This window comes from Lactuca virosa, chromosome 1 (assembly GCF_052849685.1).
Source record: "Lactuca virosa cultivar CGN04683 chromosome 1, Lactuca_virosa_CGN04683_v6, whole genome shotgun sequence".
In the NCBI taxonomy this organism is placed as follows: Eukaryota; Viridiplantae; Streptophyta; class Magnoliopsida; order Asterales; family Asteraceae; genus Lactuca; species Lactuca virosa.
In genome coordinates, this window is record NC_136426.1 from 187,499,675 (window position 1) to 187,516,907 (window position 17,233).

The window sequence follows — 17,233 nt, forward strand, 5'->3', positions numbered from 1 at the left end:
TCACACCACCATCATCATCACCACCATCACCATCACTACCATCACCACCACCACCATCACACCACCATCATCATCACCATCACCATCACCATCACCACTTCCACCACCACCATCACCATCACCACCACCACCACCACCACCACCACCATCACCATCATCACCATCACCATCACCATCACCATCATCACCATCACCATCACCATCACCATCACCATCACCATCACCATCACCATTACCATCACCACCACCACCACCATCACCATCACCATCATCATCACAATATTAATAGTCATCGTCATCATCATAATCATCATCCTCATCGTCATCATTTATGCAACAGTTTGTTGTTGTTTATGTTTTGTTTTAAGTTTAATCAGGATTACACTTAAATGGGGGAGGTTTGTTGGTGATTTTATATCATCAATATTATTTAAGTGTAATATGATTAAAATTGTTGACCAAAAGTGATCTTGTTGAATAGTGAACAAGTTAGGATGGTGTAGGAGTGCACACTTGTTCAAGTTTTTTAAGATTCAAAGTACATTGTTATTTAGGGGAGAAGCCCCTAAACGAACGGGGGTCCGGGGGCAGCGCCCCTGGCGGGGTCCAAGGGGCAGAGCCCCTGGCTGGGATCGAGCTTTTAGAAAGTTGACCCTTTTTAGAAAGTTAAATGTTCGTGTCTTAAATATGTAAGAAAATTTATCAAAAAAAAAAAATTAAGACTCGAATAATAATAATAATAATAATAATAATAATAATAATAATAATAATAATAATAATATTAAAACAATAATAATAATAATAATAATAAAGGAAATAAAAGGAATTCGGTATTGTATTAATACATATATTAATAGTCATCGTCATATTAATAGTCATCGTCATCATCATAATCATCATCCTCATCGTCATCATTTATGCAACAGTTTGTTGTTGTTTATGTTTTGTTTTAAGTTTAATCAGGATTACACTTAAATGGGGGAGGTTTGTTGGTGATTTTATATCATCAATATTATTTAAGTGTAATATGATTAAAATTGTTGACCAAAAGTGATCTTGTTGAATAGTGAACAAGTTAGGATGGTGTAGGAGTGCACACTTGTTCAAGTTTTTTAAGATTCAAAGTACATTGTTATTTAGGGGAGAAGCCCCTAAACGAACGGGGGTCCGGGGGCAGCGCCCCTGGCGGGGTCCAAGGGGCAGAGCCCCTGGCTGGGATCGAGCTTTTAGAAAGTTGACCCTTTTTAGAAAGTTAAATGTTCGTGTCTTAAATATGTAAGAAAATTTATCAAAAAAAAAAATTAAGACTCGAATAATAATAATAATAATAATAATAATAATAATAATAATAATAATAATAAAACAATAATAATAATAATAATAATAATAATAATAATAATAATAATAATAAAGGAAATAAAAGGAATTCGGTATTGTATTAATACATATATCGATCCTTTGTAAACGGATGTGGCATGCCCGGCCGAATGGTATGATCTTGAACAATGTATGCTTCGTGCCCGAGTTCGAATCTCCTGCCCATTTTTTTTCGTTTTTGTCGCTTGCCATTACATATTCCACATTAGGGTTTTTTTTGCTAAAAAGAAACGATCGATTCCGTTTCCTTCTTCCTCCCTTATCTGTCTTCTGTGAACGCTCCCCAAAAAAAACCCTTGTTGAGCTTGTGCAGAAAGATACGTGACGATTTGATCAGAAATGTTAGTTTGAAGCTCGATGAAGCATCTGTTCATGATCTGTTGATTCCGGCCGAGCATCCTCAAACCATAGTCTACAACGTTGAGCTTGTGCAATTCCTTGTTGATCGGTTTTTGAATCCGAAGAGTGTTGACGAAGAAGAGGAAACGAACGATTTGGTTTTGGTAAACCCTCGACGCTGCACAACCATCGGCCGTCTGATCGATGGGTACCTTGCACGCTCCCCAAAAAAACCCTCGCGTTCATCACTTCTCTGGCGGTCGTCCCCTTCTCCGCTCCGTCGCATCCTCCGTCAAACCCTCTTTGTTCGATTTCTTCTCCCACGTAAAACCCTAGATTTTTCTAACAGATTTTCATTGCAGGTGAAGCTCGATTTCTTCTCCACTCTCTCTCTCTCTCTCTCTCTCTCTCTCTACCACCATTTCCACCCACCAAGATCGATTTGCTGGTGTAACATCGATTTGCAGGCGAAGCATCAAGCTCGATTTGCAGGTCAAACATTGATTTGCAGTTGAAGCAAGTCGACCACCATTGCAGCTCTCAAAGATCGATTTTCAGGTGAAAAATACAATTCTTTTTCATATTTTCTTTAGTTTTTGTTCCAATTTTTAACAGGCTGCATTGATTTTGCCATTATTTTAAGGGTTTCTCTTGAGTTTTGGATTTTCAATTTCTGATAATTGAAATTTTGGGCGTAATGTCATCAATGTTGGAGATAGTTTATGCCTCATGTCATCAATGTTGTGGGATTCTATAAACAAAAAAAACCCAATTATAATAAGTTGCTATTTCTTGCATTTGCAGAAGGAATTTAACTGCACATCACAAAGTTAAGTACCTAATGGAAATGTAAAAAGTGGCTCATTTTTGCACGTTTATTTCAGAATTCAAGGATGCTTCCAATTTTAAAGAGAAAATGCAGTCGTAATCTAGAATATTACCTGGTTTTGGTTGAACTAAACATGATCACATTGAATCATATATGCTTTTTGCTGGTCAAAAGTAATATTTGAGTGTGTGTGTCTAATCAGATATGTATGTGTTTATGTATATGTCATCTGATTTGTATGTGTATGTCTTAGCCTTATTATCGTTGTTTCCAATTGCAGGATCAAGTTACATACAAATTTGAGTGAAGAGGTCCATGCTGCTATTAAATCAAGATGACAACGAAGTTTTGAGAGCTTGAATGGTACCAATATTGTTTTGACATTATTACCCTTTGTAGAATAGGATTCTACTTACTAGATTGGTGATATCTATATTTGAAGCTAAAGGATGCCAAGTTTATTGTAAATTGTTATTTCATTAGTAATATGTATTTATATTTGATACTTTTTTAGGTTTATGAGGTTTATTGTAATATTATTTGATTTGTGGTTGAATTTCAATATTATTATTAGGTTAATGTAATGAGTTTTTTTAATATTTTGGACAGAAAAAAATGGATTTTTTTATAATTTTTTGCTGTTTTTTTTTTAAAAAAAAAATAAAAGTAATTACCTACGGATTACCTACGGAAAATCCGTAGGTAATGTGAGCCGTAGGAAATCCGTAGGTAATGAAGTCAATGTTAGTCAAAGTGGGTCCCGTCGGTAATCCGTAGGTAAACTGTAGCTGCTGCTTTCGGTAGCTATTCCGTAGGTATTTTAGCTACAGAAAAAACCGTAGGTATTTTGTAGCTAGTCCGTAGCAATTCCGTAGGTATAAATTTCCCACGGGCTATTATGCTACAGGCCTTTTTCCGTAGCAATTCTGTAGGTATTGCCTTATACCTACGGATTGTGCCGTAGGTATTACCCTTGTTTTCTAGTAGTGAAGCTAACACACCATCTAGATGGATCGATATTCTAATTTGTTTGTTGGATCGTTACGTTGTATTATTGAAATGTTAAACCATAAAATATATAAGATTTTCAATAATTAATGGTGTTATCTACCACTCCTTAACAGGTTTCCGATTGACAGAGGCTCGATAACAATGGCAACTCAATTAATTCAAAGGTTATTCACGGATATACTTAGGATATGAGCAAACAACACCTGAAGTGAGAGTTTCATCTTTCAAATTAGTAAATGCAACGGCACCTGTCATCCTATAAACTGAGACTCAAGGGAAAACGGATTGATTATTATATTTATTTTTGGCGATTATTTATAAAGAAACTAGTAAGATGGTAAATGAAAGGAAAACACTGAATATTTCGCTTTAAAATATAGTCATCTCTCAGGTAAGTCGTGAACACAACATCATCTTTGCATTTCGAGATATATAAAAATATTTAAACGGAGTGTCCATGAAATTAACGCCTGCTTTTTGCAATTCTACAATGTAAAAAAGAACCTAACATCACAACAAGAAATATAACTTTTAGGGGCGCCACCATTAGGGACGACAGGTACCTTTAGGGACGACATCCGACAATTCGCCTTTTTGTCGTCGCTAAAGGTCCTCGTCGCCGCTAATAGCGTCGTCTCTAAAGGGTGGTACCAGCGATCCGTGTGAATGCCTCCGGATCAAGTTCTGGCCCTACGATTACATCTTGATCCGACGGATGGGGTTAACGAAAAAATTGGCGCGTGTTTTCCCTCCAACATGTCGCCGCTAATGGTTAATTCAGCGTCGCTAAAGGCGTCGCCCCTAAAGGGTGGCCTTTTTGTTCCCCTCCAGGTAGCAGATCGCAGACCAGGTATCACCTCCACTCCATTTCTCTCTCGTTCTTCCGGCGATTTCAATGCTTTTCCGGCGACTGGAGACTCGTTTTGCATCTTCCATCGACTATTAACCACCGGTGCACCCCACTTCTTCAACCGGAGTGATTTCCAGCTCCTCACCGGCGTACCTGCTCCACCGGCGACGTTCTGAGTTTCCGACGTATTTCTCCACCGACAAAGGTTTGTTTTCCTTTCTGATTTCCACCATTTTTTGTTTTTGTTTCCATATCTCTTTCTTTTTTTTGCTAATTTTACTGCTTTTGGTGGTCTTAAGGAGATTTCCCCATTACAACCACCAATCACCGCCACTACTGCCTGTCTCCGGTGAATTCCCAACCTCCACTGCCGCCATCTCCACCATTTCAGTTCTAGTTCTACAACCACAACCACAGGTGCATTAATATACTCTATTTATGTATGAATTTGATATATATGTGTATTAATTTGATATATGTGTGTATATATGTATAATATATGAATTTGATATATATGTGCATGAATTTGATATAAGTGTGTATATATGTGTATTTGAAAATGTGTTTGATTATATGTTAATTTAGTATAATCAAAAGTTATATATCGTGAGTATGTGTATTTGGCTTTAAGAATGTGTTTGATTATATGTTTTTATCTTTTGTTAATTTTATTAACTTCTATGATTTCATTAATAATATTACTCAATATTTGTAATGTAATTATTTGTATTATCTATAAATTATAATACAGTTTTTTTATAATTGAACTTTTTTTTTCTACCTAGGTTTGTTAATTGTATATAACCTGTTATTTTGTAGGATAGTTATTTTGTTTTTTATGTTTTGGATTGTCAAATTAATCAAAATTTTATATATAGTAATTGCCAATTGTGATTTTTCATTTTGACTTTTAAGAATATTATATTTTGTCATCATTTTTTACATTGTTAACTATATTATGACATTTCTTAATTTATTATATGTTTTTGACGACTTTTGACCTAAATATCTTGATAGTAATAATTTGTGTAAACATTGTATACCCTATATCTTTTTTCTAGATCCGTCACTGCACTCGTGTCATTTTTTTGGGTTGCATGTGATCCATGTGATCATGCCTAAAGTCAATGCTTTGGGTTCGATTAAAATATGTTGAAATAACAGCTTGCGTTGAATATTTTTTATCATTTAAGATGAACAATTTGATCATTTGATGTAGCTATTAGCAACGCCTATCTTGACTTTTCATGTTCTGTTTCATATATTTTTATGACTTTTGTATTAGTTAAATGTATATATTACTGAAAGCAAATACATGTATTTTCAGATGTTTGCTGTTACAATCACCCATTGACAGTTATTATATGTAGGTGCTCATTTTACCATAGAACAAGTAGATGTATATCAGACGACGACAAAACAACTTATAATTAAAAAATCGATATCTTCAAAGCCCATTATAAGATTGTTTTTACATCAACTTATAATAAGATGTATATCAGACGACGACAACTCATGAGTTTCGGAAAGCTAAAAACAATCATTTTTTATAAACGAATTTTAAGTGGCAAACGTAAGACTTTAAAATAACTAGTTTATTTTATGATATTTTTAACAGAACCACAAAGAGGATCCAACTATATGAACTATAAAGATTATGACAACCACAAGATATTAAGAATACAATTGTATTCTTCTTAACTTTTCAGTCCCTAGCAAAATGATCGGTTCTTCCATTGTCAATGGCCCTACAATCACCCATTGTCAATGGCCCTTTGGAGTCATTCTTCTTAACTTTTCAGTCCCTAGCAAAATGATCAGTTCTTCCACGATTGAAGCATTTTCCATCATCCTTCTTCTCATCAGAAAATTTCCTTGAACTTTCATCATCAAACTTTCTTTGCCCTGATGATCCAAATCTACTAGATTGAACCTTTCTTGGACCATTCATCTTTCTAGCTTCATCAAACTTATTGAACTATTTCACAATCATAACAACATTGGACGCAGGCTCAGAGAAGTTGTCGTACTCTTCATCATGTGTACCAATGTGATATGTGTTGTCATTGTCAATGTTTTGAGAAACGATGGATTTTTTTAATAAAAAGATCAGAGTAATTGTCTTTTATGCTATCTTTCATGATTTATTTCCTTTGAATCTTTGATTCTTCATAGTTTCTTATGATTCCAAAATAGACTTTGCGAATACATAGTATTAATCTTCTCGCTATTTTAGAGAACATCAATGTAATGTTCTCATTTTTCATTTAGGGATTCAAGAAACTTAAGCATGAGAGCATGATTATGCTTGATGATATTAAATCTCCTCATATCATTTATAAGACAACTAATAAGATTAAAATTTTGAGTAGGAGATTCATTCTTGTAAGTAAATAAATGTTTGTATTTTCAGTTGAGATTGTTCTCCTAAGAAGCTTTGACCTTAACAGTGCCTTCGTATGCAATCGTTAAAGTATCAAGCATCTCCTAGGAAAATACAAAGTTTTTCACAAGATGATAGATCTTGTATGGAATAGCATTGCCAATAGCAGCACGACCACAACCATCAAGATTTATCATATTTTAGTTATCTTCAGTCCATTGATGATCAGGAGCACGTTTTATCGCAAGTATTTTACTCTCTTTTGTTTTAAAAATCAATGGCACATGAGGTCCCTTGGATTTCCACATTGAGAAGTTGTTTTCAACAAATATAGGAATCTTATTTAATGACGCAACAATGAACAATGATTATGAGGAAGACGACATTGCTTACTGAAAATAGAGAACATGCATTAAGACCGGTTGTCGGCTCTTAGACTTTACATAAAAAGAAATAATGAAAGAATAAAAAACAAAGACTTAATCGAAAACTTATTTAAAACTCTCACAAAGAGAGAATGCACAAAGCGATAGATTTACAAATAACCCTAGCATAACTTACTTACTAGGATAAACTATCTAATATATGGAAATCCTTACATATAAGTGATTTAAACAAAACTATACAATTATAAGATCCTAATCACTGAGACTACGAATTTGATTCTTCGTGCACAAGTAATCTTCACGTTGGCGGTGGTCGAGTTCTGAATAACGTATTACATGTTGATTTATTATCGGCGTAAAGTAGGTTTGACACGTCAGATTATAAGTTTTGACCTTATATATATATATATATATATATATATATATATATATATATATATATATATATATATATATATATATATATATATATATATATATATATATATATATAAATAATGTGCCTCCAGTTCCGTCCTCCATATTAGCAAGGCTGAGTAACATCTTCGAACAGTGGATTACCTAGAAACAATCAGAAACTCGTAAGCCAGTTGTCCGGGGAGGGCCCCGGCAAAACTCTCCGACGATTAATTTACAGTAAAACCTCTATACATTAATAATGTTGAGACTGGGATATGTTATTAATTTAGCAAGATATTATTATATCGATAAATTAATAAATTATTAATTTAAAAGTTGGCTTATATTCGTGAGCAACTCTCAAATTAATGCAACGACCTTCAAAATTTCCATGTATGTTCACTTTATCTATTTGAATATAACAGAAACAAGGACCTTCAAAATTCCCATGTACATTCACACGTTAATGAACTTGTCAAGTTCAATGTACATAGATCTAGATTGATCACTATAAAATGTATACTGATAAATTTTAAAATCATATCATTTATGGCTTCTAAACTAAATGGTGTTAAAAAATCAATGATGACAACTCAACAACGAAAACTGTTATGCGAGTATCAAAGAGATCACCAAGGATGCACTCAACAAGATTTGGTGAAGTGGGTTGACAAAACTTTCGATTTGAAAGTTAGTCAAGGAACAATATCAAGCACTCTTAAGAGATCATATAAATCCTATCTACTAACTTTGACAAAGATGGATCTTCCAAGCGTCACAAATCATCCTAGTATTTGAACATGGACAAAGTTGTTTATGAATGGTTTCTCCAACATCAAGAGCGTGTGAATATAACAAGAGAGTTAATCATAGAGAAGGTGGTTGAGATGTTGAAGCTTTTGTATCCACAAGATTCTTCTGAGCATGATCTTTCACAGGGTTGGCTTGACAAATTCAAGTTAAGGCATGGTATCAAATCGTGTCGCCGATTCGGAGAAAGTGGCTCAGTCGACACACATGACATGGAGACTAAATTAGAGTCTATGAGGGAAAGAATTAATCAATTTCCAATGAAAGACGTTTTTAATATGGATGAAAATGGTTTGTTTTACAGCTTACAAGCTGACCATTCACTTGCAACAAAACAACTTGAAGGTAGGAAACATGACACAAAAAGACTTACAATTGTTATCTGTTGCAATGCGGATGGCTCAGAAAAAATTCCTCTATGCATCATTGGTAAGTATGCAAAGCCACATTGTTTTAAAAATGTCAACATGAATAGCCTAGATTGTGAATACCATACCAACAAAAGAGCATGGATGGCTGGGTTGCTTTTCGAAGAATATGTTCGTTGGCTAGATGATCTAATACACGGTCGAAAAATTGTCTTGGTAATGGATAATTTTCCAGCCCATTCAAAAAATATTCAAGGGTTGCAAAACATCGAGTTGTTTTTTTTTACCGCCAAACATGACATCAAAAATTCAACCATGTGATGTTGGGATAATTAGAGCCTTTAAAATGTACCACCGTAAAAGTTTTTATCATAAGATTTTGGAAGGTTATGAGTTGGAAATTTGTTCCCCATAAAAGATAAATATTTTAGATGCCATCAACTTGGTCGTCTCGTCTGGGAGAAATGTGAAACAAGAGTCCATAGCAAAGTGGTTTCGACACTATAAAATTTGTTCGGCTAGTCCAACCGGCTCAAATGATTTAAATGATGTAATTTCTGGAGAAGACATTCGTGAGCTTGAGAACTTGATTACGGGAATGCATTATCAGCACAAAATGGATGTGAATGAGTTGTTGGATTATCCATGTGAAAATAATGAATGTTACGAGGTTCAAAGCATTATAGAGATTATCACGGATACCGTTCAACATTTGGTTGACGATGAAGTTGATGATGATTCAGTACCTTTGGAATCGGTCACTTGGAAAGAAGCATTGCAAGCTACAACAACTCTTCATAAGTTTTGTTGCAACACGAGAATACAGTGCCTCAACTCATAAGTGTAATTGGGAGATTTAAAGATGAACTCACTATAGATTTGAAGTTTACAAAAAAACAAGTGACTATAGATTCATTTTTTACTAGACAATTCTAGAATTTTGGAATATTTTAGTAATTATTAATTTATAGTTTCGATGGGACCAATATATATACATTGGGATTTCAAAAAAATTATTATTTTATTATTTTATCGATTGGGGTCCAATTTTGTACTGGTCCTAAGTTGGGACCGGAGAAATTATTAATTTTATCGAGATTATTAATTTATCGAGTATTAAATTATAGAGTTTCTACTGTAGTAGTGGTGCTGATAAGGTTACTAGAGTATATCTCAAACCGAAGTGAGTGAATGGTTGTTGCATACCTTGCAGGAGTGCATCGGACCACCAATTTATAATTGGAGTAGAAAACATCCCGACCTTACTTCCTACCGAACTGATCTGAGGTCTTGTCTCATTTCTGGCCATATGCCCGAAGGTACGAAGAGAAATACTTGGAAACCGTTATACAGTTGTACAAGGTTCAATCAAGCATTCTTATACAATTGTTCTTGTTTCTTTTGAGTTTCCATGTACTTTATGTACTATAGTGATATCACCTTGTTCTTTTCTCACCTCTTGACTTAAGTTCATTACCTTTAGGTTCAGTTCGATATCAAATGTGGTTCAAGGTTTTCACACAATCCGGGGGTTATGCGAGGTTCAGAAGTTCGGCTATTACGAGGGTATAGGAACGATTACTAACCCTATACCCTATTAAGTCCCTGTAGTTTGGATTATTATTCGCCGTTGTGAGTAGTAATTCAAACTTACGAGGTTTTTAATGATGACCGTTGTGAATGGATAAGAGTGAGGCACCTGAATTGAATTCTGATGAGACGGGTTGACGACTCTTAGAGGCCATCATTGTTGATAACTGTCTTTTCGTTTCCTTTCCATTTAAGGGGTGTAGAGTGTGTAACTGTCATTTTTTCTCTCTTATAAATGCTTCTTTGATTCCTTATCTTTTCTTTCATTCGAACTTCTTCCCAATTCCATTCGTCTTCCTTGTTCTTCTCTCATGGCTAGCAAAGACATCTACAACATTAAGACTGTGACATCCAAACTTTCCGTCATGAGTTTGGTTGCCCTCTTGAAAAAATACCACATTGATCCCCAATTCCATCCTCATCTTCCAGACCCAGGAAATGCAATTTTTGACGCACCAGCTGGCTTTGTCGGAGTGTACAGGCTTCATTTTAAATCAGGGCTTCATCTCCCTACTTCTGATTTTCTGGAAGCGGATATTGATTATTACCAACTGCACATTGCTAAAATTTCTTCAAACGGGTTTCGGAAGGTGATTTGTTTCATGCGCTTGTGTTCTACCCTAAATATTCCTCCTTTTAACCCTTTCTTTCTCCATTTCTATATTACCATATCTAATGGTGATTGAGTCTCCTTTTCCCTTCATCATGGCCTGGTAGAACTCTATGACGGTCTTCCTACTTCTGTCAAACGGTGGAAATAGGAGTTCTTTTTTGTTGACGCATCTGCTTTCTCAGGACCCATAGCATATGGTGATGCTGCTAATAGGGGTTCTGATGCTCCGCCCGACTTATCCGCTGAAGATCATGAAACCATTGACCGTTTGGCTCAGAACTATGTTAAGTGGGCGGACCATGAAGAGGTAACCCTAGGCATGGCTGGTTTGAGTCCTCTTTGGAACAAACTGGGTAAGAATTCAGTTGAAACTATGGACGGTCGAGAAATAACTCGGCTATACCGTTTGCATAAGAAACAGTTAGAAGACTCTGATGGGTTTTTAGCATAACAACAATTCCTATGTGTACATGCAACCCTAATTCTTTGGATCTACGGTTTTCTCTAATTGAACATGCAAACTTGAACACAAAAGGAGAAACCCTAGGAAGTGTCTACTATTTTCAAAATTTATATGAAACTAGGGTTAGGTTACATACCTTGATTGTTATATTGTAATAACAATGATTCCCTTATAGATCTTGAAGATTGAGAACTTAATGTCACAAGTGTAACACCTCTAATGGCTCATATACACACAATGCAATAGAATGAGAGAGGATGTAACATCCCAAAATTCAAGACCAAAATTTTCATTTTTAATTAAGTTATTATAAAACCAATAGTATAAAAACATCCAAAGTGTCATCCCATATCAAAACCAGTATGTCAATAATCAAAACATGTCATAATGAAACAATATCAGAGTATAACCCCAAAGATCTCATGTGCGGAAATCATAGTGTGATGCGCTACGATCATGTCGGCTCCTTTCCTTTTGAAGAAGGAGTACCTGAAACCAAAACTGAAAACCGTAAGAACGAAGCTTAGTGAGTTACCCCATCATACCACATTTCATACAATACACATACTGCCTAGCATATTTGGGTGTTGGCCTACCCCTTCGGTCTCTTTCAACCGGTAACTGTCGAGCATATTTGGGTGCTGGCCTACCCCTTCGGTCTCTTTCAACCGGTAATTGTCAAGCATATCAGGGTGTTGGCCTACCCCTTCGGTCTCTTTCAACCGGTAACCGGGGACTATTTCACCCCTACCACTACCACATAATATCCTAGCATATAAGCATATGATTCACATATTGCCTAGCATATCTGGGTGCTGGCCTACCCCTTCGGTCTCTTTCAACCGGTAATCAGGGACTATTTCACCCCCTATCACTATCACATAATAACATATCATATAAATCATAACAAATAATGGCAAACCAGACAATTATCACAAAGACAATCATCTCTACTATAATATCCTAGCATATAAGCATATGATTAACATACTGCCTAGCATATTTGGGTGCTGGCCTACCCTGCGGTCTCTTTCAACCGGTAACCGGGGACTATATCACCCCTACCACTATCACATAATATCATAGCATATAAATCATAACAGATAATGGCAAACCAGACAATTATCACAAAGACAATCATCTCTACTCTATACACCTACTAGTGGGCCGGCATTGGTGCCTTAGACCCACTTATATATGAAGGTAACTCACCTCACACTGCTGAAGTCCCACGGACAAAACTCTAGTTGCTTGATGACAGATTCCCGAATTATCAACATCACCCAATTAATAATTGGGTTCCAATTCATAACCATAAGTACATGCTTGGGGTAAAAGACTACTTTAACCCCAACTTAGCTTGATTCAATCCTAAGGCCCAATCCAAAGGCCCAAAAGTCAAACAATGAACCAAAGCCCAACATATGGCCCAATTTTCCAAATAGGGCCCAAACCCATCATATGGTCTTACCTTAAGGCCCAACCATTTATTCTAGTCCAAACATTTGGCATTCCGATGGTCCAATATCTGATACTCATCAAGGCCCAGTTATGGAAAATTGGGCCCAAACCCCTCACATGTGCCTTACCATAAAGCCCATTTAAATGTTCTAGTCCATGTACTTGTTCTTGGATGGCCCATCAATAGCCCAATCATCAAAGCCCAATAGAAAGGCCCAACTCAAGGCCCAAGAAAAATTAGGGTTTTCACATAAAATGACGATTAGGGTTAAGTGTTCTTACTTAACCCATTAAGGACTTAATCCATTAAGTCCATCACTCTACTAGGTCAACCATACAGTGTTGTCGGGATTAATTCATAATTCCAATCTAATGGTCCAAACATGCGGGTCCCGACAATCCAAATTAACATATCCAAAATTAGGATTTTGTAAACCCTAATTAGGGTTTCCAACCCAATCGCGTTCCAATTAGTCCATTTGTTAAGTTTTTAGGTTAATTAATCGTTAATTAAGTCGGGCACCACCCACTACCACCTCGGGCAGTGGTGGTCTACGGCGGCTCACGGCGGCAGCCACCACCTCGCGGTGGTGGTTATGAATTTCCTTGATTATTCCGGCCACTAAATACAATTATACAACAATATCCAAATGAACACACACACACAAACACACACTCAGTCACCCTTGTGGCGGCCGACGGTGGTTGGAGGTGACAGCCACCACCTCACGGTGGTGGTGGTGGTGGCTTTTCACGGTTTTCCGGCCAAACCATCACACCCTCTTGACATTCACAGCCGGAAACAGCAACACATACGCCTACAAACGTTAATATGAGCGGAACCACCCCCTGGTGGCGTCCAACGGTCGGAGAGCATCTGACACGACGAAACAGCCGCACGGTGGTGACGATGTAACTGTAGAAGAAAGTTGGCAGCGGTGGTCCCGACTGAAACGACGTCTTGAGGTTGGTCCTCGTCCTCGGCCATGGCTGGAATGGCGACAGCGAAATTATCCCGGTGGTTCCAGCTTTAACAGCGATGGCGGCGGCTGGAAAGTGAAAAACGTCGGCAACCACGACGTCAACTTCTTCTCTGGTCTTCAACTGGTGCAGCTCCCTTTCCCGGTTTCCCATCGGTATTCGTTATCGCCGACAACAAGAGTCACTGGCGGGCGTTCGGTGGTGCCAAGTGGTCGGAGCTGGTAGTGGCGGCTGGAGGTAGGGGAAGGAGGGTAGCAGTTGTTCAAATGATTAGGGTTGGGTTTGTGGGACGAGGGTGACGGTTATTAACCCCGACTCCACATGAACTTCATCCCATATTGACACAATCGGTCCCTCCTCTCCGAAATGTTTTCAATTTAGCTCCAATATTTACCGATTATACCCTGACTTCTGAAATCCCTTTCAAACGAAATCCGTAATTTACCCAACAGCCCTCAATCTTCAAAATCCTTTCATAATAAGTCCAATACTGTAACAACCCGTTATTTTTCAAGTCAAACTCTTTAAATAAAAACTCGAAATTTTATTGATTTTGTTGGTTTTATTTATTCCGTTAAGTTTGTAAGGGTTAAAGTACGTTTTAAATTATATAAATGATATATATATATATATATATATATATATATATATATATATATACAAGTATTTTGAATAAAATACTCTCGAAAATCAAGGTTTTTCCCTTGAAATCCGAGAATCCTCGGACCGAAAACCCCTTTTCGGTCGAAAACTCTCGGACAACAAACCGTTTTCTGCCGAGAACCCCTTTCCGGCCGAAAACTCAACCGGTATAAGTATTTTTCCCTGAAAAATAAGTCATTTTGTTCACCTTTTCACTCGAAAACACTCTCGTTTTGCTCTCAATCATCATCCAAGAACATTCAAAGCTCCAAGAAAAATCCTTCGAATCTTCATATTTTTCACCAAGAACACTAAGAAAACCAAGAACAACCTTCAAATCTTCATCCGGTCGAAAACACGTTTCCAACCGAAAATACGTATCCGACCGAAAACACCATAAGGCTGAGAACCTGGTTCTTGGTTGAGGGTTTACGACCGAAATCAAGGATTTCGGTGAAGGCTAGACCGAAAACTCTCACCAACACTTCAAATAATTTTCGGTAATTATTCCTTACATAAATTTAGTGTTGTCTAACACTTTAACTAATTACTTCGCTAATTTAAATATGATTACGTGTTTAAATAATACTAGGATACCGATAATTCCACATACACTAGCCCGAGGATCATTTGTACGGTTCCGCTACCCAGTTTCAACCGCGTGCTAGAGGTCAGTTCATACCCCTATATTTTCACTGTTTTCAATGCTTTTAGGGGGGATACAAGTAAAACACAAGAACTCTTGTGCTATTATACAAACGATTTCAAACAGTTTCAAAACCTTTGCAATTGATTCAAATCCAAGTTATCAATTCATTTTATAAAAATATTTATATATTTTTAACCCTCTTGTAACATGTCGAGCAACAAGGTATTTTACTATCGTACAATTAAAATGCAAAAGTTTTCAGTACATTACAGAACATTTCATTTAAACTATAGTTAGTATAGTTTGTGAACCACTACATTACTTTTACTAAGTTCAGTACATAACAAGAAACATACATTTAAACTATAATAGGTATAGTTTGAGAAATACTACACAATTTTACAATTTCAGAGAATACAGAAACAAGAACATACATATAAACTAATGTGAAAATAGTTTATGGACATTACTCTATTTCAATGATTCAAGGGTACATTACTAAATAATTATTTAAGTATAATTATTTTACATTACAAAGTACACTACTACAAGGTTATACATACAGTTTCAAATACAAGAGAATACTACAACGCTACACGTAAACTAGTTAATACAGGGTTGTGAGGCATTACTTCATTGTACCAATTAGGGTACAGTTCTAAATCCTTTACAATATAACCAGAGTCTCCTGGAGGGAGACCGTGAATTTGTGTATAGATCTATACGGGACTGACAATCCCGTACCTAAACTGTTAGCTACAGTTAGGCCGGCAGGCCTGGATGACAAATGTCATAACGTTTTCGACGCCTGAAGAACGTCGTAAAGGTCACTAGTCATATCAAGCATGGTTATATGAAACTCACAACAGTATAAACTAGAACATTTGCTTATGGGGTTAACATTTCTTCAAATGGTTTTATTTTAATTAATGAAACTACACTACACTATTATACATTACAACTGGTGGTATCCAGGCTTTCATACAAAGGTTTTTATACAGTACACTACTATACATTACTGCTGGTGGTATCCAGGTTTTCATACAAACGTTTCATAACAAACATTACTACAATACACTACTTTCCTAGTATCGAGTATAGTAATATTACATATACTATTTCAGAGTACAGTAATGAACATACATTTGGTCTTAAGGTCTAAGACTACATTTCACTCACTAAGAAAATATTGGATTTTCTGAAAGAACACACTCATATTATCAAAAAGGACCTTTACTGTTAACTCTGTAATTACCTAGTGGATATGTTAGGGTTATATACAATAAAGAACCGACATACAGTGGGATATGTGATTCCCGCCTCATTTCCTATTCCTTGTTTGGTTGTGGGCTTAGGGCACGACCACACAATCGACTGTCTGTTCGATCTGGATTATATATAACTTGTATGCACTAAGTATTCGTGGAGGGAAATAGTATGGGTCATATTACTTACATTTCATTACATTAGAAAGTATAGGATTTTCTGGAGGAACATACTAAAGTGTGAAGGCAACCCAAAAGGACCATGTCATTATCAATTCAAGTACATACCAATTATAGTTATGGGCTTATACATCTAATCCAATAGTCTCCCACTTAGATAAGTCTAATAACTATAATTGCAAGTATGACTTCAAAAACTGATAAGCAATCGTAGCTCTCATAGCTTTTGTCGAACTCTGACCTAGTCAATGTGTGTCCTAAGATAAGGGATCATATAATCCTCCGTTCTGCAAGATATCATGTGAACAAATGACATGGAACAAAATCATTCTCATTATCCAACAGTTTTATTTCCCGATTTCTGATTTGTAATGACAAAGAACTTAGTCGAACACATCAATTCAGTCCTGACCGGGCCCGGCACATAAGTCAACACCAAATCATCGAGATGCCCAAAATATTCAGTTTTACCTTTTTCGTGTGATAACAGAATTTTCCGGTTACCATGATAATACACTAGGTTATAAACCTTTGTGATACACGAGTTGACAACATAAAATACATACAAATAATATGTTTTTATGTTTGATGATTCTTAATAGTTACAGATTTACTTATTTGATCTCAAGTTAAGCAT

At 36.2% G+C, this 17,233-nt stretch overlaps 1 pseudogene; it reads left to right on the forward strand.

Moving 5' to 3' along the window:
- The first annotated feature begins 8,123 nt into the window (after nt 1–8,123).
- Nucleotides 8,124–9,688, forward strand: LOC145125407 (CENP-B homolog protein 2-like; annotated as a pseudogene).
- Nucleotides 9,689–17,233: the final 7,545 nt, after the last annotated feature.